The 22,579-nt window shown below is 47.0% G+C and overlaps 2 long non-coding RNA genes, 1 other non-coding gene and 1 pseudogene across 3 annotated transcripts in view; all 4 read right to left on the reverse strand.

Annotated features, from left to right (window-relative positions):
* LOC126968105 (uncharacterized) overlaps positions 1–2,083 on the reverse strand; it is a 32,021-nt gene extending 29,938 nt beyond the window's left edge. The window contains exon 1 of the long non-coding RNA XR_007730136.1: positions 1,790–2,083. This is a non-coding gene — a long non-coding RNA (uncharacterized LOC126968105). The remainder of the gene's footprint in view (positions 1–1,789) is intronic.
* Positions 1–22,579, reverse strand: part of LOC126968107 (uncharacterized) — a 56,551-nt gene that overhangs the window by 30,943 nt on the left and 3,029 nt on the right. The window lies entirely within an intron of this gene.
* LOC126968144 (5.8S ribosomal RNA) lies at positions 460–616 on the reverse strand. The gene has a single exon (XR_007730155.1). It is a non-coding gene; the product is annotated as a 5.8S ribosomal RNA (ribosomal RNA).
* Positions 3,462–3,618, reverse strand: LOC126968145 (5.8S ribosomal RNA; annotated as a pseudogene).

Genomic DNA, 22,579 nt, shown 5'->3' on the forward strand with positions numbered 1-22,579 from the left:
ACGTATCGTCGACCCGCGCACGTACCGCGATCGAAGCGCCGTTCGGACGTCGAGTCCGCCTACTCGTTTGCACGCTCACGTCTGGCTGAAATAACACGTGCAGCGCACGAGACGCGAACCGAAGGCGCAGCCACGCACGCCGTTCACATAGAGAACTCTGCATAGATTAATTAAAATTAATCACGAGATATCCGCGTGTGACAGCGAACGAGCGCGCCCCGGTACCGCGCCCGTCTCCGTGACCTACGTCGGGCGTGAGGCGGAGACGGCGTGGCACGCGAACAGCACCACGCGTTGCGGCTTATTTTACATTTTCGAACGGATCGAGCGGGCCCCGGCAAACCGGCGGGGTTTATCCGAGCCCGGCCCGAAGACCGTCACTCGTTTTACACGTTTTTTAGGCGCGCAAACAGTGTTGTCAGTATACAGCGACGGCGTCGTCGAATTCTTTTATGCAGCCGGCCCTCAGACAGGAGTGGTCCTGGATATTTCTCCACGGACCGCAATGTGCGTTCGAAATGTCGATGTTCAAATGTGTCCTGCAGTTCACACTATGACGCGCAGTTAACTGCGTTCTTCATCGACCCGCGAGCCAAGTGATCCACCGTTCAGGGTAATAGTTTTTATATTTAGAAAATACGTGAACGATCTCTGTGTGTAACAAAATATAATGTGACGCACGCATTGCGCGAACGTCGTGATCTTGACTCGCTTCGCACTCGACATGAGCGCGTCGCGAGACGCACGCGCGTCGCGTACATGCGAACCGCGCCCGCCGAAGCGTCGTGCCGGATACGTCGTGCCGGACACGGCTTATCCCTGTTCGCTCGCCGCTACTGAGGGAATCCTGGTTAGTTTCTTTTCCTCCGCTTACTAATATGCTTAAATTCGGCGGGTGATCCTCCCTGATCTGAGGCCAACGATAAAAAGTATGAGGCAGACACGATATCCGTCAGCGCAGCGACACCGTCGTGCGCGCGCCGCCAATAAGTCTCAACGACGTATCGTCGACCCGCGCACGTACCGCGATCGAAGCGCCCTTCGGACGTCGAGTCCGCCTACTCGTTTGCACGCTCACGTCGGGCCGAAATAACACGTGCAGCGCACGGGACGCGAACCGAAGGTGCAGCCACGCACGCCGTTCACATAGAGAACACTGCATAGATTAATTAAAATTAATCACGAGATATCCGCGTGTGACAGCGAACGAGCGCACGTCCTACTCGTTACGGCATAATACGCGTGCGCTTTGACACGCACGCGCCGATTGCCGGTAACGGTAGTGTATAGGCAAAACGCTTCAGCGCCATCCATTTTCAGGGCTGGTCGCTTCGGCAGGTGAGTCGTTGCACACTCCTTAGCGGATTCCGACTTCCATGGCCACCGTCCTGCTGTCATGAGCGACCAACGCCTTTCATGGTGTCCCATGAGCGTTTTTAGGCGCCTTAACACTACGTTTGGTTCATCCCACAGCGCCAGTTCTGCTTACCAAAATTGGCCCACTTGGCACCGTCATCAGATCTCCGGCTTCATCGTTCGAGTAAGCCGGAGTTCTCACCCATTTAAAGTTTGGGAATAGGTTGAGGTCGTTTCGGCCCCAATGCCTCTAATCATTCGCTTTACCGGATGAGACTGTTACGAGTCGACGCCAGCTATCCTGAGGGAAACTTCGGACGGAACCAGCTACTAGATGGTTCGATTAGTCTTTCGCCCCTCTACCCAGTTCCGACGATCGATTTGAACGTCAGAATCACTACGGTCCTCCATCAGGGTTTCCCCTGACTTCGACCTGACCAGGCATAGTTCACCATCTTTCGGATCCCAGCATCTGTGCTCAGAGCGCGCCCGCATTTGCTGATTGGAAACGAGACGCCTCGGGAGTGCGATAGATCGATTTTTGACGACCGACGCTCCATCCTCCCTGAGCGCGCGACAAGCGCGCGCCTTCACTTTCGTTGCGCCTTTCAGTTTTGTCTGTTTGAATTCATAACTCAATGACTCGTACACATGCTAGACTCCTTGGTCCGTGTTTCAAGATGGGTCCTGCGAGTGCCCGAAACAGTAACATCGCCGACTGATACGCGCACAGATCCGAGACAACTGCGACGACAGCGGCGTCGCGTCAGCATCCGCACAAGGGCAGGATGTCGACGACGACTCTCGCTTGCGTCGGGCCGGACGCGTCCCCGGATGGAGACGTGTGCGCGTTTCATGACAAGTACCGTCCGCCACCGGCCGGCGATCGTCACGGTCGGACGGCTGTGCGCGTGAACGCGCAGCCGCCCGGCTCCCGGACAACGCTTAGGCCGAACAGACGAACGGGTCGCGATGCATAATGTGTACTAAGAGAGAAGTGCACGCCGTCCGGGTGCGTCAACGGCGGTGTCCGGTGAACGCGAGCACGAGTCTCGCGCACATCGCGGCACGCCGCCGTACGCCCCGGAGTGACGATGAATCTCTCCGTTCGTTCATTCGAGTTTCGCAGGTTTACCCCTGAACGGTTTCACGTACTCTTGAACTCTCTCTTTAAAGTTCTTTTCAACTTTCCCTCACGGTACTTGTTCGCTATCGGTCTCGCGGATATATTTAGCCTTAGATGGAGTTTACCACCCACTTAGGGCTGCACTCTCAAGCAACCCGACTCTGAGGAGAGTCCCTCTCGCGGACTCGCTCCGTCGCTACGGGCCTGGCACCCTCTATGGGAAAACGGCCCCGTTCAAGACGAACTTGGACGGGAGCGGCGACCGCGAGAAAGCGGAACCTCCCTAACACCACATGTCCCGCGACCGTGACGACCGCGGGATTCGGCGCTGGGCTTATCCCTGTTCGCTCGCCGCTACTGAGGGAATCCTGGTTAGTTTCTTTTCCTCCGCTTACTAATATGCTTAAATTCGGCGGGTGATCCTCCCTGATCTGAGGCCAACGATAAAAAGTATGAGGCAGACACGATATCCGTCAGCGCAGCGACACCGTCGTGCGCGCGCCGCCAATGAGTCTCAACGACGTATCGTCGACCCGCGCACGTACCGCGATCGAAGCGCCCTTCGGACGTTGAGTCCGCCTACTCGTTTGCACGCTCACGTCGGGCCGAAATAACACGTGCTGCGCACGGGACGCGAACCGAAGGCGCAGCCACAAACGCCGTTCACATAGAGAACACTGCATGGATTAATTAAAATTAATCACGAGATATCCGCGTGTGACAGCGAACGAGCGCGCCCCGGTACCGCGCCCGTCTCCGTGACCCACGTCGGGCGTGAGGCGGAGACGGCGTTGCACGCGAACAGCACCACGCGTTGCGGCTTATTTTACATTTTCGAACGGATCGAGCGGGCCCCGGCAAACCGGCGGGGTTTATCCGAGCCCGGGCCGAAGACCGTCACTCGTTTTACACGTTTTTTAGGCGCGCAAACAGTGTTGTCAGTATACAGCGACGGCGTCGTCGAATTCTTTTATGCAGCCGGCCCTCAGACAGGAGTGGTCCTGGATATTTCTCCACGGACCGCAATGTGCGTTCGAAATGTCGATGTTCAAATGTGTCCTGAAGTTCACACTATGACGCGCAATTAACTCCGTTCTTTATCGACCCGCGAGCCAAGTGATCCACCGTTCAGGGTAATAGTTTTTATATTTAGAAAATTCGTGAACGATCTCTGTGTGTAACAAAATATAATGTGACGCACGCATTGCGCGAACGTCGTGATCTCGACTCGCTTCGCACTCGACATGAGCGCGTCGCGAGACGCACGCGCGTCGCGTACATGCGAACCGCGCCCGCCGAAGCGTCGTGCCGGAGACGTCGTGCCGGACACCCCCCACATGGGCGCGCGCGGCAAACGCGACAACGGAGCACAGAGAGCACATCGCGAGCGCGAAAATAATCAGTGATTGACACGTGATTGAAGTTATCATCGTCAACAGTCGGCTGTGAGCGAAGCGTGTCGGCGACAACGCTCGCGCACGCGACCGTTACACGTTAATGATCCTTCCGCAGGTTCCCCTACGGAAACCTTGTTACGACTTTTACTTCCTCTAAATGATCAAGTTTGGTCAACTTCCTAGCAACGCCGACGGCCGCGAAGCCACCGCCGTGTCGGTCCGAAGACCTCACTAAATCATTCAATCGGTAGTAGCGACGGGCGGTGTGTACAAAGGGCAGGGACGTAATGAACGCGAGCTTATGACTCGCGCTTACTAGGAATTCCTCGTTTATGGGGGATAATTGCAAACCCCAATCCCCAGCATGAAGGAGTTTCAACGGGTTGCCCGGGCCTCTAGGCCAGGGAGAACATGTTGATTCCTTCAGTGTAGCGCGCGTGCGGCCCAGGACATCTAAGGGCATCACAGACCTGTTATTGCTCAATCTCGTGCGGCTCGAAGCCGCCTGTCCCTCTAAGAAGAATTTTAATACGCCGCCAGTGAGTTGCGCGACCCTGAAGCCGCGCACACCTAAATGACGACGCCTATTTAGCAGGCTAGAGTCTCGTTCGTTACCGGAATTAGCCAGACAAATCGCTCCACCAACTAAGAACGGCCATGCACCACCACCCACCGAATCAAGACAGAGCTGTTAATCTGAATTTTATCAACTCCTGCAAAGATCTTTGAATCAATTTTATATCCTCACTTGTTTTGGCAAACTAAGCACCTTTTATCTGACAAACAACATGGCTTTATAAAAAAAAGATCTGCGACGTCAAACTTGTTAAACTTCACTAATAGAATTATAAATGAAATGAGTAATAATCATGAAGTTGACGTCATTTATACCGACTTCAGTAAAGCATTCGATAAAGTGGTCCACTTTCCTACTAATAAAGAAACTTAGGGACATCTATGGCATATCGGATGAATTACTGACATGGTTAACATCTTATTTGGCTTCTCGACCACTTATGGTTAAGATTAGTGGTTATCATTCTCGGGATTATCAGCTATCCGGGGTACCACAAGGCTCACACTTAGGCCCCTTATTATTTACCTTATACATAAATGATATCACTAAATTAATAAAATCAGAATATGAACTATACGCAGATGACCTAAAATTATACAGGACGGTAAAATGTTTTGAGGACCAAAAAATGCTTCAAGATGATATCGACTATATCTACTTATGGTGTCAAAATAATAGTATGGAACTGAACGAAGGCAAATGCAACTTTTTAAAATTTTCCAGAAAACATATTAAACTTAAAACTAGTTACAAGGTAAATGACGTGTTCATTGCTGAAAAAAAATATTTTAAAGATTTAGGCATTATACTAGATAGTCAACTAAGATTTAACCAACATATAGATCACATTGTTCGTAAGAGTTTTAAAATGCTAGGTTTTATTTTCCGTAATACGAAAGATTTTAGAAGTACTTTACCACTCAAGATACTTTTCAACTCTGTTGTCAGATCTAATCTAGAATATAACTCAGCTGTTTGGTGCCCATATCCCAAATTATATATATCACGAATATAATCTGTACAAAAAAAGTTTCTTTCAAAGTTAAGTTTTTTTGCAAATAAATATATCCGTAATGATAGCTATGAGAATAGATTAAATACATTTCAAATGAGGTCTCTGCGAATACGTAGAAATGCTTCACAATTGCTGTGTTTACATAAACTTTTAAGCTATGATATGGACTGTCCTTCGCTTTTATCACAAATCGGTTTGCATGTGCCTGCCTTTAATTGTCGGCTTAGTACTTTTTCCCCATTGCACATTAAATTCCACCACAGTAATTATGGCTTAAACTCTCCTCTACAGCTAATGTTAAAATTATATAATTGTATTTTTAATATAGATGAAAACACTGATATCTTTTTTCAAACTTTCTTAATTTTAAAAAACAAATTTATATTGCTCTCCAAAATTTATAGATTTTAGATTTTAAAATATCACATGTATTTCTTATAGTAATGTTGTGCCTACCTATAATTTAAGTACATTTAAACTATTTTATTATATTTGTTTAATTCTTAGTGCATAAGTTAATAAATTGTATTTAGTTGGTAAGCCTTTATAAATAAATAAAATAAAAATCTGTCAATCCTTCCGGTGTCCGGGCCTGGTGAGATTTCCCGTGTTGAGTCAAATTAAGCCGCAGGCTCCACTCCTGGTGGTGCCCTTCCGTCAATTCCTTTAAGTTTCAGCTTTGCAACCATACTCCCCCCGGAGTCCAAAATCTTTGATTTCCCGGAAGCTGCCCGCCAAGCCATTGTAGTAACGTCGGCGGATCGCTAGATGACATATTTACGGTTAGAACTAGGGCGGTATCTAATCGCCTTCGAACCTCTAACTTTCGTTCTTGATTGATGAAAACACCTTTGGCAAATGCTTTCGCTGATGTTCGTCTTGCGACGATCCAAGAATTTCACCTCTAACGTTGCAATACGAATGCCCCCAGTTATCCCTATTAATCATTACCTCGGAGTTCTGAAAACCAACAAAATAGAACCGAGATCATATTCTATTATTCCATGCACGAAATATTCAAGCGGCATTTTGAGCCCGCTTTGAGCACTCTAATTTGTTCAAAGTAAAATTGTCGGCCCATCTCGACACTCACTGAAGAGCACCGCGATAGGATTTTGATATTGAACCGGCGTTTTACCGCCGGCTCACCGACGATATGCTCCGCAGACGTGTCAGTATCACCGCGGATGCGATGCACCGACAGCGCGGCGCACAAATGCAACTACGAGCTTTTTAACCGCAACCATTTTATTATACGCTATTGGAGCTGGAATTACCGCGGCTGCTGGCACCAGACTTGCCCTCCAAATGTTCCTCGTTAAAATATTTAAAGTGTACTCATTCCGATTACGAGGCCTCGTAAGAGTCCCGTATCGTTATTTTTCGTCACTACCTCCCCGTGCCGGGAGTGGGTAATTTGCGCGCCTGCTGCCTTCCTTGGATGTGGTAGCCGTTTCTCAGGCTCCCTCTCCGGAGTCGAACCCTGATTCTCCGTTACCCGTGACAACCATGGTAGTCGCAGAAACTACCATCGAAAGTTGATAAGGCAGACATTTGAAAGAAGCGTCGCTGGTACTGGACCATGCGATCGGCAAAAGTTATCCAGATTCATCAAAATTAACGACTTCGGACGCGAGGCCCTCCGTCGATTGGTTTTGATCTAATAAAAGCACTCATCCCATCACTGGTCAGAGCTCTGATTGCATGTATTAGCTCTAGAATTACCATAGTTATCCAAGTAACTGAGTAAGATCTAAGGAACCAAAACTGATATATTGAGCCATTCGCGGTATCGCCTTAATACGGCTTGCACTGAGACATGCATGGCTTAATCTTTGAGACAAGCATATAACTACTGGCAGGATCAACCAGGGAGCTGCTGCAAACAACGATTGTTGTCGCGCTCAGCGCGTCATGCGTCGCGATCTCCCCTTAGGGCGTCGCGACTATGACATCTTGAACATATCGTGAGATATCAGTTCGCGCACTGTATACTATATATCTCAAAGGCATACGGTGCGCGTTGAACGAATCATAAATCGGCGATGGGCCGATTGTATGTTATGAAAGTTCAGTAACGAGAGTCCCTTCGGGTAATAATAAAAATGATAACACGCAATAGAAGCGGTATCAACGTATTAATATCGGTACACGTCGTGATCACAAATCGGATCGACGCCCAGTGCTTGAGAGGAGCGTGAACGTCTCGCACGCGTGAAATGCGCGACGCGTTCCGGCTTGCGGGCCCTCACGTTAAAAATCTTAACAGAGGGAAACCGTCGAAGCCCAGTCGGCGTCTTGGTGCGTGCAAAAATTTATCACGATCGCTTTTAACGTGACGAGGATCGCCGCAGCGTATGATACTATTGACAGAGTGAAGAGAGGAATTATGAGAAACGAAATCACAAAAAACCTTTCAAATCACCAAATCAAATATCATCCGCATAGGGAAACTCGAAAACGCTCGATCGACACAGCGCGGTGAGTCTGTCTCATTTTTTATATTGTATAAAAAGAACATATAAAACAACGCGCGACACAAACACAGACATACAGCTGCCCCGAGAGTACCGTATATTGTTATATCATCGTTATCATCGCGCGCATTCACAAACTTACTCAAATATAAATATATTTTAAATAAAATATGAATGACGATGACGACGACGAGAATAATAAAACAGCAGCAGTTGTTGTGGTGGGGGTGGTGTTGTGCGTTTGTATTTTCTCGCGTGCGTTTTTCACTCTTTTTACAAGAAAAAACTTGAGCGGCGTTGAATTCGGCGTCGCGAACCGTTCGCTACGGACTCGACTCTCGACGCCGACTGCCGTATGTGTGGGGAATGAACGCGAACGATATGAACGTGTAAACTCTGATATGTGATTAAAGTGATTTTGATTTGATTTTACTATTTATTAATTACATAATATTAAATATGCATTGCGGCTTCGAAGAAAAAATCGCTCTTTTAATTTTTTTTTTTTTTTTAATTACGAGTACGATCATTTTCAGTTATAAACGTACATTTCATTTTCCCGCCGAAACCAAATGAATAAAAATATATTTCAAATCAAATCAAAATTCTGTCTTACTTACTTACTTACTTACTTACTTACCCATTTACTTACTTACTAACTTGCTTACTTACTTACTTACTTACTCACATTCGTTTTTCGCGATTTTCAGCAAAACGGTAGGTAAGTTTTATCATAAAAGTATCTCGGACAAAAATTGTAGATCGTAAAATTATCCATTAAAAATGTATCAATACTTAGTATTAGATTCAAAAAGTTAGTTTCCACGCCACCTATGAGGTAGTGTACTTAGCGCGTTTTTATAAGTTTTTGAATAGTTATTATCTCAGAAACGGTGGCTCGTAGGAAAAAAAGTATCGGTACATTTTTTATAATTTGTGTTAATATCTTGTTAATTTGACGACTCATATAGCCCAGTGGTTAGTCTTATGTTAAAAGTTACAACGTCACAAAGTTAAAACAAGAAAAATTGTTATAAATTCTTAATTTAGCTTAATTCATCAATCGACGAATTATCTATATATAATATAGTTCCTGTTCCTGTGCATTAGATTATAGTTTTGTTTTTATCAATTCGCTATTCGGTCCTCCATTCAAGTAAGTGAGATCTCCGTCCGGGGAGACCGGCAGGGAGCGCCGCGCTCGGCGGTACTCGTTATTGGAGAAAACAAGTAAGTGAGATATCCGTCCGGGGAGACCGGCAGGGATTGCCGCGCTCCTCGCGCTAGGCGGTACTCGCTATTGAGGAAACAACCGTACCCGCTATTGGGGCCGACCGTACTCGCTTCTGGGGCCGTCTTGACGAGTCCGTCACCTGCGGTTGGAGTGACCAAGAAGCGCACTCTGCCCTCACACTAGCGCTCCGTGACGAAGCACTCTCCGTATTGGAAGCACTCGGCGCTGGGAAGGAGGAAGTGACCTACACAGACCTTATTGACGCGTTGGAGGCACGCTATGGTGATAAACACCTCGAACATGTGTACCGGGCGCAACTTAAGGACCGCAGTCAAAGGGCCAGCGAAACTCTACAGCAGTGGTCCGTGGAAGCCGAGAAACTAGTGCGTAAAGCATATCAGTCGTCGCCAGCTGCAATAGAAGAAATGTTGCTCCAAGTTTTCATCGATGTAATACGGGACGCCGAAGTTAGAGCAGCCGTACGATTGAGTCATCATACCAGCTTGAAGAAAGCGGTGGCACATGCGTTGGAAGTGGAGGCGGTTCGCCACGATTGTCGGGCGTTGAGACTCCAAAATTGTACCAGCAGATTCCAGCCGAAGGCAACCATATAACCCAGTGTGCTATGGTTGTGGGGAGCGAGGACACATTAGACGCACTTGCCCCAGGCGTGAGAGCATAACGCAACGTAGGGAGGATGCGGCGGTCTCAACATCACCGCTGGAGCAGCAGGAAAACTAGAAAAGGCCAGGGCAGTGGGATGGGCGCTGGCCGGTAGAAGCAAAGCCCCAAGGATCTTCGTTAAGCAGACATGTGACGGAAACACTTTAGTTATAGAAGGAGTGATAAATGGAAAATCTTGCCGTTTCACTTTGGATACGGGAGCCTCACGTAGAGTCGTTAGCCAAAGAAGACTAGAGAGCATCGGAAGACGACATATGCGAGAAAATGTAAACTTAATACTCACAACAGCTACCGGCCAGCGCATACCAGTCCAGGGAGAGAAGGTCGTGGCCATGAAAATCGGGGATACGTTGTACTGGCAAAAAGTGGTAATCGCGGATATCACAGATGACTGCATCATTGGGTTGGATTTTCTTCGAAATCATCAGTGTACCATTGACATGAAACATGGTGTATTGAAGCATGGAAGTGAAGAAATTCCAATAAAAGGCGGAACTGTTGTCGAAATCCGAGATCGCAGACCCTAGTCCCGGTAGTCCTGCCAAGGGATGACAGAGGAAGACCTTGTAAATGCGCTATAATAGAAAGAGAGACATCGGACATGACATGGATCCCAGCCAGGACTGTTGTGGGTAACTCCCAGATTGCGATGGTTCCCGTGTTTAATCCTCATGAGGACAAGCAAATCATTAGGAAGGGAACAGAGATCGGAGCTTGTGAGGAGATAGCTTGGTTAAGAAAGTGTGAAGAAGGGAGGAAGACCGAAGCTGCAAACCAGGATGTGAACATACAGAAACTTCTGGATGGCTGTAAGGACAATCTTACCAAGCTACAGTTAATAAAAGCGAGAAATTTCCTGCTACGCTACTCCGGGATTTTCTCAAAGAACGACGGGGACATCGGAAGAACTGGTTTGGTGAAACACAAGATCGACACAGCAGACACTGTTCCGATACGGCAAAGACCAAGACGTATTCCGTTTGCACGCGAACAAGAAGTGGAAGACATGATTCGGGATATGAAAGAAAATGGTGTGAAAGAACCGTCGTCGAGTCCATGGTGTTCTCCAGTGGTTCTGGTGAAGAAGAAGGATGGATCAACTAGATTTTGTGTGGACTATCGGCGTCTGAATGATGTTACTAAGAAGGACAGTTATCCATTGCCAAGAATCGATGACACCTTAGATCCACTTTGTAGCATGACGTGGTTCTCTACTCTGGATTTGAAAAGTGACTACTGGCAAGTTGATCTGGACCCTAAAGACAAGGAGAAGACGGCTTTTTCAACCGGAAAAGGATTATGGCAGTTCAAAACAATGCCCTTCGGATTATGCAACGCACCAGCTACTTTCGAAAGGTTGATGGAGTATGTGCTGGCAGGTATATTGGGAGAAACCTGCCTTGTTTACTTGGATGACATAATCATTATGGGACGAAGTTTTGAAGATCATCTTAAAAAGCTCGAAAAAGTCTTCGCAAAACTGCAGGGTACCAACTTGAAGTTGAGTCCAAAGAAATGTTCCTTCTTTCAACGTCAGGTAAATTACTTGGGGCATGTTATCTCGGAGCAAGGCGTTGCGACGAAGCTGGTGAATGAAGTTTTCTGCAGATTCGGTGTGCCTTTGGAGTTGCACAGTGACCAAGGGCGGAACTTCGAGTCACAAGTATTTCAAGAAGTTTGCAAGATCTTGGGAATCCATAAGACCAGAACTACGCCATATCATCCACAGTAGGACGGGATGGTGGAGAGGTTTAACCAAACATTGGAGCGACATCTGGCAAAAGTATTGGACAGTCATCAGGATAACTGGGATGAGTACATTACACTGTTTCTTATGTCGTATAGAAGCGCAATACACGAGACAACAACGGTGACTCCTGCGTACGCCAATTTTGGAAGGGAATTGAAATTGCCAGCTGATTTACTCTCAGGCTGTCCACCGGATACTCCGAAAAGTATAACAGAATATGTGGATGAGTTACGGAAAAAGATGGTTGACATCTACGAGGAAATTAGAACAACTGGGCTTAAGGCAAGTGGTGAAGCAGCTCATTGTATAGTTCACTAAAATATTAATGCTTCATTTTATGTGGATAAATTATGACGGCGTCTGATGCATTGGGCCTTCTGCTAACTTGAAATTGTATTTAGTTACGCATGAAAGGTCTAGATTGTCTCGCATGCGTTCTGAATACGTGCGAATAATCGACTCGCGCGCCATAAAACAGTATCAAAGTTGTCTTCGAGTTGTCTGCCTGCCGTGTATTCTATAACCTTTTAAGTGTCTTGTGGGCCACGTGTCCGCTACATATATTTTGAAGACTTGCTTGTGACATCAATTTAATTCCCGAATATACCGTGGATGCTTCCTGATTGCTGTTTTTATCCACTCTGCTGCGACAACGACAAGCCACGAATCAAGACTGATCTGCGAGTATTTCTCCTTAGGAAACTCTAGATTCAATACAGGTTAGTGGATTGGTTCTTACATTAGTTGTCGCCATAATTATCCGCTTTCTTTTTCGAGTTACGTTCCCCGCGGTAGATTGTCTATTTACACGACACCCTACCAACATTTATGTGTAGGGTTTAAATGCCCTACCACACTTTATGGTCCTCACGAGCTCAGATATTATATTATAGACATATAATTATCATTACGTAATTAATATCATAATATAAATAAATTTCTTTATTTAACTTCATACAACAACCAATTAGCTTAATTATTCATCATATAAATTTGTTCAAGAAAAATGAGTAAAGACAAAATGGATCATGACAAATTATCTAAACAGCTTAGTATTTTGAACGGTGAAAAGGAAATAATATTTAAAAGAATAAATGAACAGTTTTTAGCTGATTCAGAAACTATAGATGAGTTGAGGGTAGAGTATAAAAAGTTATTGCATCAGATTATTGATATTGAATTAACTTTAAAACCAGATTCTTCACCTAATTTTCAAAGCTTAGAATCATTTGATGATATTTATAATATAAAAAGGGTTAGGAATAAAATATTATCGGATCACTTGTCTTTGCCACACACACAGCCGCGCTTGAACAACAATACTTCCTTCCATATAAAAATTCCACCTATTGAGCTGCCTAGTTTCGATGGAAAGGCAGAAAAATGGCCTGTCTTTTATGAGTCATTTAAAACAAATATTCACGAGAATAAAGAACTAACAGACTCTCACAGTATCCAATATTTAATGGGTAAGTTAACTGATTCCGCTTTAAGAATAACCGCAGGTATAATACCTACAGGTGATTCCTATAAAATTATTTGGAATTCACTAGTTAAAAAGTATCAAGATAAACGATCGTTAGGCACACATTACTTAAAGGGTTGTTCTCATTCCGCATATAGTTTAAATGCTTTTATAGAAAAATATTCGTCATCACTAGCCGCTTTAAAGCAATTAGATATAAACGATTTAACAGATTTTATTCTATTGCACTGTGCTTTAAGAAAAATAGATTCTCAAACCGCACATTCATTCGACTTATCCGTCCGCGATGTTGAAATTCCTTCTTCAAAAGACTTGATAAACTTTATTCAAGATCAAGCTAAGATTTTAGAACGTTCAGACAAAATACGTAATTCTAATATCAACACAGGCTGCGCCCCGGCTGGGAACAAACCTACCGCTGCGACCACGCGTGAATCGCGCGCACGAACCTACAAGTCATTCGTCGCGAGCCACGACTGTACTACTATACCTACTTCTCCCGCTTATTCAAATACACCGCTTGTGTGTGTTTTTTGTTCAGATAATAAGCCCACAAAACTTTATAATTGTTTTAAATTTAAAAACGTACCTTCTGTACATGATCGGTTTAATTTCATTAAATCTAAACATGGATGTGTTAATTGTCTTAGTGTTACGCATACCATAACTAACTGTAGGTCGTCGTCTGTTTGCGAATTATGTCAAAAGCGACACCATACACTTTTGCATTTTAATAAAGATAAAAATGATTTTAGTAGACGTGAAACACGAACTGTTGCGCTGCCATCGCGAGATATGCCGGTGAAGCTCGCGTCACCACCGCCGCCGCCTGAGCCCTCGCGCGCGAACGTGGCCACCTCCAACAATACTACCGCCACCACCGCCGTGCCCTCTGCTGGTAACTTGTCGGTACCACAGTTGCGCGATGTGCCCGGATTTATTAATCCGTCGGTTTCATTGACGTCAGAGGCTAGATCTAATAATTTGATTTTACTTTCGACCGCTCAAGTATTTGCAAAGCCGCAGGGGAGAATGGAGCGAGTTGTAGTCAGGTGTCTTATTGATAATGGTTCACAGAATAATTTGATTACTGTTGAATGTTGCCGCAAATTAAACTTATCGATTGTACCGTTATGTAATTCATTTGTTAAGGGTGTTGCTATGTCGTCTCGACCTATTCATGGCTATGTTTATGTTGAGATTGAGTCTCGCTTATCTACTGAATATAAATATAAGATATACGCTTTAGTTGTAGATTGTATGACGGAAGAGTTACCTTCCCGCTTTATAAAATTAGATAATGATTTAAGATATTTTGATAAATTACCGCTCGCCGATTTGACTTGGAATTCCAGGTAACATCGACATTATATTGGGTGCACAGTTATTTCCATACATTTATTTGGGAAATAAATTAGATATTGGACCGCGCGCCCCACCCGCCTCACATACTGTTTTTGGTTATGTTTTTATGGGTGACTATCCTTCTCAGAAAAATGATAATATCGCGCGTTTGTGTACTAAGACCGCTTCGCTTATTGAATCGACCGCTTCCGCTGATTTTAATTGTAATGCCACTACCGCTTCTTTTATCTCGCTGAATTTAAGTGATTTAATTCAAAGATTTTGGCAACTTGAAGAATTACCGCAATCTGAATTTTTATCGCCTGAGGAAACGGAATGTGAGAATTTGTAGACTTCCACTGTGACTCGGGACGATACCGGCCGTTATGTTGTCTCTCTCCCTTTCTGTAAAGAGCCGTCAGAGCTTGGAAACTCTCGTGCTGTTGCATTGCGTCGACTATTGGCCTTGGAGAGGAGATTTCGACAAGATGTTAAGCTAAGAGATAATTATAACAAGGTTATACAAGAATATATAGATAACGGGTATTTGAGTTCGGTCTCGGAGTACGAAGTTTCGGATACAGGTTATTATATACCGCATCATGCTATCGTTCGTTCCGACAAGCCTATGCCGCGTGTTGTGCTTGACGCTAGCGCGAAAACTCATACCAGATTATCATTAAATGACGTTCTTCATGTTGGTCGTAACATGCAAACCGATTTGTTTCGTTTGTTATTAGAATTTCGATTATTCTCTGTCGCTATGAATGCTGACATCAAACATATGTACCTCCGCATTGGGGTTTTTAAGGATCAACGCAAATACATACGAATATTATTTAGATTCAATGGAAATGAAAATATCCGCACATTTGAATTTAATTGCGTTCCTTTCGGTCTCAAGTCAAGCCCATTTTTGGCAATGCGCACAGTGAGACAGCTGGCTTCAGACATGAGTTCCCACTTCCCAGAAGCAGCTAAAATTGCAGAATCGAGTCTGTACACAGATGACCTAGTATACTCCGCTCCCAATGAGAAAACTGCCAAGAATATGGCTCAGGACCTGATTAAAATGTTCGCGTCGGGTTCCTTTGATTTGGTAAAGTGGCGAAGCAATTCGCCAGAGTTAATGAGCAGTCTACCTGATACACACCGTTCCTCTTTACACTTTGACGCTTGTCAAAATGTATCGAAGGTTTTAGGATTATCATGGGAACCTTTGAGTGATACTTTCCGCTTTACTTCCTGTCAAGTTTCTGAGGAATGTACTAAGAGAAAAATACTCTCCGTAGTAGCCCGCTTATTTGACGTGCTAGGTCTGGTCGCTCCCGTCATTATGTACGCTAAATTACTCATTAAAGAGCTGTGGCTGAGCAATATTGGCTGGGATGATCCTACTCCATTGCACATCACACAAAAATTTAACGCCCTAATACAGGAATTCCCGCTACTAGATAACTTGCGTATTCCGCGTCATGTAGGTGTTACACTTGAGTGCACTTTAAACCTTGTTGCATTCTGTGACGCAAGTATTCAAGGATATGGTTGTGCGATTTATGCCCACTGTACCTTCCCCTCTGCTGTCACAGTGACGTTGCTTTGCGCAAAGTCTAAGGTATCACCAACTAAAGTGACAACGTTGGCACGACTCGAGCTATGTGCAGCCGTGCTAATGTCTAAATTAATATTAACTGTGAAGGAATCTTTCTCCAGCCGCTTTCCAATTTCAGAAATTTATGCTTTTTCAGATTCCACGATTGCTCTATCCTGGATTCACTCATCTCCACACCGTTTTTCTGTTTTTGTCAGCAACCGCATCGCCCAGTGTCAAGAAAACTTAAGTCCTGAACATTTCTATCATGTCGCTGGAGTTGAAAATCCCAGTGACTGCCTTTCTCGTGGTTTGCTGCCATCCCAACTTGTATCTCATCTGTTGTGGTGGAATGGCCCCTCTTGGCTGCAGCAACCACCAAATTTCTGGCCCATTCAAAGATTTTCTCCAACGAATTCCGTAGAACTTCCAGAGCATAAAGCTCATGTTTTAACCGCTACCGCTATGACCGAGCCTCCTATATTATGTGAGTTAGCTCATCGTATTTCTTCATGGGATAAATTATTGCGTACAATATGTTATGTACTCCGCTTTATTAAATATAAAAATAATGTAACCGCTTATTTGACTCCTGTTGAAAATATAAATTTGGCGGAACGAGTTATGATCCGCACACTACAATCTGTATATTTTTCACAAGATATCGCTTTACTTAAAAACTCGAAATTGCCGTCTAAGAAACTTCGACCATTGGCAGTTTTCTTAGATGAAGAAGGTATTTTGAGAGTTGGCGGAAGACTATCCAAGTCAAGTCTTCCCTTTGATGCCAAGCATCCCGCTCTTCTTCCAAAGAATAATCACGTGGTTAATTTGATTATTCGACATTACCATGTAATGAATTGTCATACAGGACCAGGACTTCTTGGCCTGTTTTCGGGCAAACCGTTGACAACTTGGATAACAGCTTCTTTGCCCACCGCATCTTGTTAATAACCCTTTTGGATTTAGCGGCGGCTGCGGCAGCCCCCCAATCCGACGCCCCCAACTTACCGTACCTACGTACGATGAGATCAGGAATCGCCGAACGGAAGGAGGGCACGCCTAGACCGCCGTCATTAACAGACGCGTGGTAATATCCGACAGCTGTATCCAATGGGAGCCTTAGCCATGACCGAATCGCCTTCCGGATTTCGATGTCGAGCATCCTTAGCCTGTCGTCCGTCACCTTCCCAAGTACGAGACCTTGTAGGAATCGGGGCAACAGGTGCCCTCTAAGGATTTCTAGCCGCTGTTGCGGCTTAAGAGGGGCCTTTGTTATGTTCTGTAAGGCCTTTTTTATGTCTTGCTCTAACATCACTGATCCAGCCGGAGTGAAGTCGACTCCGAGATAGCGCCATCTTTCCACACAAGTGGCTTGCCTGATCCACTTCGCGCCCACCTTAAAGGTGTTTTCGGCGATGTAATGGATCTTCTTGCTGTGTCCATCTGGCACTTACGAAAGCACGGCGCTTTTCGAACGGTTCAGATGGAGGCCCATCATCATTAAAACCCTGTGCACCACATCGATGGACTCCTGGAGTCCCGCCTTTGTGCTCGCGATTAGCACGAGGTCATCGGCGTACGCTAGGGCGGAGATGATCTCCGTTCCTAGACGGTACCCTACCCCTGGAGGCAAAGAATCCAGTATAATGTACATCGCAATGTTGAACAGGATCGGAGACAGCGGGTCCCCCTGCCGAACTCCCTTCCACACTTTCACAAAGTCACTCGTCCCCTCCGAAGTCGCCAACGTAGTGAGGGCTGTTCGGTAAAGGCGAGCAACGTAGTCACAGAAAGCCATGGCCCGCGCCCGCTAAAGCCCGCGTACCGCCTCCGACCAAGCGCCCGCCTCCTATTTTTATAGGAGACCGAGGCCGCTGGTTAACTATCAAAAATAGGATCCCGAAGACGCTCTCCTTCCAGGCGAGGACGTACCAATCTCTCATGAAATTAGAGACCAAAGAGGTAGCGGACCACCGCGCCTTGACATCTCTTCTTAGAGAGCTGAGTGTGGGTTTCCACACGTACGCCATGCCTGAGGAGAAGCGTCTGAGGGTCGTTATTAGGAACGTCCCCAGAGAATTAGACGAGGCCGACATTCTGTCGGACCTCAAAGAGCAGGGTTACCCACCAAGAAACAACCATTTAACATGGTTCTCGTCGTCCTCGACCTCACGCAAGAGGGAAAGGAAATTTTCAATATTAAATCGATTTGCTCCCTTCAGGGCATCAAGGCCGAAGCACCTCGCAACCGCGGGGGGCCCGGTCAGTGTCACAGATGCCAGTTATACGGGCACTCGGCACGCAACTGTGAACACACCCCGAGGTGTGTGAAGTGCCTCGGCAAACATGGCACGCCGGAGTGCCCTCGACCAGCGCAATGCGCGGAGCCCCCGGCCTGCGTCTTGTGCGGGGAGAAGGGGCACCCCGCGAGCTATCGCGGGTGTCCCAAGGCACCCAAACACAAGCGTCACCCAGGGCGCCGCCAGCCGCAAGGCAAAGCAGAGAAGGTGGAGTTCACTCCGACCTTCAAATCTGCGCCGCCTCCGAAGGTAAACGCCTGGGCGAGGTCTCCTCCGGCTGCCAACGCTGCCACAGAGGCCACTCTCGCGGCTCCCGCGCCCCTCCGGCCACCGCTAGCGTCCCGCCCGGCGGCGTCGGTCCCGCGACCGAGGCCACCGGCGCCCGCGGCCGCGGCAACAGGTAACAAAGGCGGCAGCACCTTTGCCTACATGTTCGAACTGTCAGAGCTGTTCGACATTGATGAAATCACAGCCCTGGCCAGCAGGCTTGATGCTGTCCGGGACGACCCGCCGTCGCTCGTGCAAGTTATGGCAGACAACGGCAAAATATTCCGTGCCCTCACCGATATAGGGCGAAAGTATAAAAACATTCGCGATGCCTAATTACGTAAGCGGACGGGTTAAACCACATACGCTCCGTATAGCGTATTTTAACGCCCAAGGCCTTAAGCCTCAACTAGACTTGGTGAAGGAGTTCGCTCACGAACATCAATTAGACCTATTCTTAGTGCAAGAGACATTTCTAAAACCACGTATACGCGATCCGCGTATCGCTAATTATAACTTAGTCAGGAATGATCGCACCACCCGTATGGGCGGCACCCTCATTTATTTTAAAAGGTCTCTACACTGTATACCTATAGATCCTCCGGTCCTCACTAACATCGAGGCCTCTGCCATCCGGGTCAGTATGGCGAATCACCAGCCGATCACTGTTATTTCAGCTTATCTTCCGCCCAACAAAAAAGTATTATACACAGATATAGAAGCATTACTCGGCCACGGGGCTGCAGTCATAGTGGGTGGCGATCTTAATGCCAAACACTCCAGCTGGAACAGTAGAGCCACAAATAGAAACGGAATCTTATTAGATTCGCTGACAGACACGCTGAACTTTTCAGTAATAGCACCCGACGAACCAACACATTATCCGGATAACGTCGCGCACCGACCCGACATTCTAGACGTTGCGATACTTACGAACGTAACGCTCAATGTAAATTCAATCGAGGTTTTTCACGAATTAGAGTCAGACCACCGGCCCGTCGTCCTAAATCTAGGCCCACCGGTCAACTTTCAACCACCGACGAAAACAGTGATCGACTGGCAACGGCTGGAAAAGGATCTCGAGTCTATCAAGTCCGACGACCTTGACCTTATACCGGACGTCATCGACTCGGTCGACACGGCTCACAGTGCTATCTCTCATGTGACGTCACACATACAGAATAGGATCAAGGCCTGCTCCAGGCAGGTTCCGACGATGCAACCGCATCCCCTAAGCCTGCCTCCAGAGGTCAGGAACTTACTCACACAGAAGCACAGAGCCACTAGACTTTACGACAGGTATCCGTCGGTCGAGAATAGGCGCCACCTCCGCTACCTACAGCGGGTGGTACGGGAACGTATCGCGAAACTCCGCGGCGAACGTTGGGACCGCTTGCTCGGCAACCTTAATCCATCACATGTGGCTTTCTGGAAGCTGCCTCGCGCGTTCAAACAGGAGCCGCCCACTGTCATGCCTCCATTGGACAGACCGGGTCTGCAGCCGGCGCTCGATGACGATGAGAAGGCTGAATGCCTCAACGATAGTCTCCAGAGTCAGTGCTCTCCAAATGCAGCAGCCGACCCGACACACGTTGACGAAGTTGATCGTGAAGTTGAACGTCGCTCCGCTCTGAGCCCTTCAGGCGATGTAATAAAACCCACCTCTTACGAAGAGGTGAAGCTAATCATTAAGGAGCTTCACTCCAAGAAGGCCCCGGGGCCCGACACTATAAACAATAGGGTTCTTAAAATCCTACCCTCGACTTTTATTACTTTATTGGTTACCATTTTTAATATTCTATTGTCTAATAGCGCGTTCCCCGAACAATGGAAAGATTCCATTGTTATCGGTATCCCAAAACCCAATAAACCTAAAGCTAATCCGAGTAGCTATAGGCCTATTAGCTTAATTAACTCGATCGGGAAACTTTTCGAAAGATTAATTCTCGCGCGTCTAAATCATTACATCGCGGAGCTCAACCTGATACCCGACATACAGTTCAGATTCAGAACCGCTCACTCGTGTCCCCAGCAGGCTCACCGACTCACCGAGTACATTCTCGTACGGCGTCAACTTCACGCTACCACGGCAGCCGTGTTTTTCGATGTCGCGAAGGCATTCGACAAGGTATGGCACAACGGCTTAGTATTCAAGCTGTATCAACTGGGAGTGCCAGACAGGCTCGTGCGCATCATACGAGCCTACCTTACTGATAGCTCCTTCCGATATCGAGTAGAGGGCACCCTATCCTCACCCAGACCCATCAGGTCTGGCGTGCCACAGGGTTCAGTCCTCTCTCCCACTCTTTTCTCGCTCTTCACGAGCGACATTCCCAAGTTTCCGAATGTCCAGCTCGCTCAGTACGCTGACGATACGGCACTCTACTTTGGCTCCGCTCTATTGAACCGCTCAACCTTGAGCAGGAACATTAAAGTGCTTCAAGCCGCCGTCGATGAACTAGGCAACTGGTTCAAAAAATGGCGGATTGAAGTGAACCCCACCAAGAGTGCAGCGGTACTCTTCGGTAACGCAAATAGCATCCGCGCTAAAAACCGACCGACCGACGTCATTAAATTGTATGAAACACCCATACCGTGGGTGAAGGATTACAAATACTTAGGAGTCACGTTCAACAGCAATATGAACTTCAAGAAACATATTGATACGGTATGCAATAGAGCCCGATTTGTCTTCAGTCGCCTTTATCCACTTGTGTGTGGGCGAAGCAAACTTCCGCTCAAACACAAAGTGACACTGTACAAAACCATCGTACGGCCCATACTGTCATACGCAAGCGTCGTTTTCGCGCACACCCGACCGAGCTACTTACGTCGTTTGCAAGTAGTTTAAAATAAATTCACGCGCATGGCAACCGGAGCCCCGTGGTTCATCCGAAAAGTTGACCTTCACCGCGACCTAGAGCTTCCGACGATAGCTCAACACTTTAAAGAGATCTCGCGACGCTTCTTTGACAGCACAGAGGAGGTTTTAGTCGGTATGGGGCGTCCGCTTACGTGGACACTCGAGTCCGACATATTACGCCCCGTTCCGGGGCGTAAATACATAACAGTATTTTCTCCTCTCAAAAAAAAAAAAAAAAACCATGGGTAGGCCTCTCTCTACAAGTAGCTTGACAAGTGCCTCATGCGACACTGTGTCAAAGGCCTTGGAGAACACTAGCACAGCCACATGACATTCCCGCAACTTGCTCCTGCTATCCCCCAGAACCGTATCCAACACCGCTGTGTTCTCTAGGCAGCCGTCGGCGTGGACGAATCCTCGCTGACGATAGTCCGGGGGGCAACAATTCGAAATTCTCCGAGCCAAGAGACTGCCTCAGCGGTATCGACGCAATCGAAATTGGCCGGTAGACGCCGGGGCCTGCAGGCTCCTCTTTCTTTGGCACGAAGATAGTTCTGCTTTGTCGCAGTAGTTCTGGGATTTCGCCTATCCTCATCCATTTGTTGAAGAGGTCCGCCTTGGATTGCAGGGGTATACTACGCCAGTCGTCACGCGTAATGCCGTCAGGACCTGGCGCAGTTCGAAGATCGATACGGGCCTTTCTGATCTCTTGAGCAGAAAATGGGGCCCAGAGCTGGGAATAGTCGCGCGTGCCTCCGTGCCGCTCTTTCAGCCGTGAGGCCTTCAGAGCTTCCGGTGTGGGCCCAGCAGCGGTCGACACTTCCTCAAGTATAGGCTGCCAATATGACACCATATCTCCAAGAGAGTGCTTCAAGCCCCTGGTTGCGCCATCTATTACCTCAGCTGCAGCACGTCTTCGTGATTTTTTTAAAATCTCCTGAACCCTAGCGTACTTTTCGCTCCTCCGCTTTCGCGAGGTCATCTTCAAGCCGGTGGCGTTTCCGGACTTGTGGGTTTTCTTCCGCCGTCCCCTACCTCGTGACTCCAGGCTCATTCGCATCTTCCGTGCCGCCTCCCTCTCGCAGAGTAGTTTGGCAAGCAGTTCCGAC

This window comes from Leptidea sinapis, chromosome 14 (assembly GCF_905404315.1).
Source record: "Leptidea sinapis chromosome 14, ilLepSina1.1, whole genome shotgun sequence".
NCBI classification, from domain to species: Eukaryota; Metazoa; Arthropoda; class Insecta; order Lepidoptera; family Pieridae; genus Leptidea; species Leptidea sinapis.